We start from the raw sequence: 271 nt of genomic DNA on the forward strand, positions 1-271 counted from the left end.
ATACTGTACATTTTTTAATAGTAGACATCAAAAAAATGAGTGCAAATGAATACAAAAAAATGTATTTATAAAGATACATGTTGTTTATCAATTATTCCTTTTAGAGGTTTAAAATTTGCACATCTTTCTATAGCATTCTAAATATAATGCTGTGTGCTCCTCTGTGAAAATGACAAAGAAGTACTTGTAACTGTTCCCTTAAATTGTGTCCTGAGCCACTTTTCCTGAGGTGCATATTCATGACTTAAGATAAACCATACTCTAACTTTTT

The 271-nt window shown here is 29.2% G+C and overlaps 1 protein-coding gene across 2 annotated transcripts in view; it reads right to left on the reverse strand.

Annotated features, from left to right (window-relative positions):
* The window catches only part of LOC119587770 (probable serine hydrolase), a gene marked incomplete in the record, with an annotated part of 6,902 nt that overhangs the window by 2,459 nt on the left and 4,172 nt on the right, over positions 1 to 271 (reverse strand).

The sequence above is a fragment of the Penaeus monodon genome, chromosome 23 (assembly GCF_015228065.2).
Source record: "Penaeus monodon isolate SGIC_2016 chromosome 23, NSTDA_Pmon_1, whole genome shotgun sequence".
In the NCBI taxonomy this organism is placed as follows: Eukaryota; Metazoa; Arthropoda; class Malacostraca; order Decapoda; family Penaeidae; genus Penaeus; species Penaeus monodon.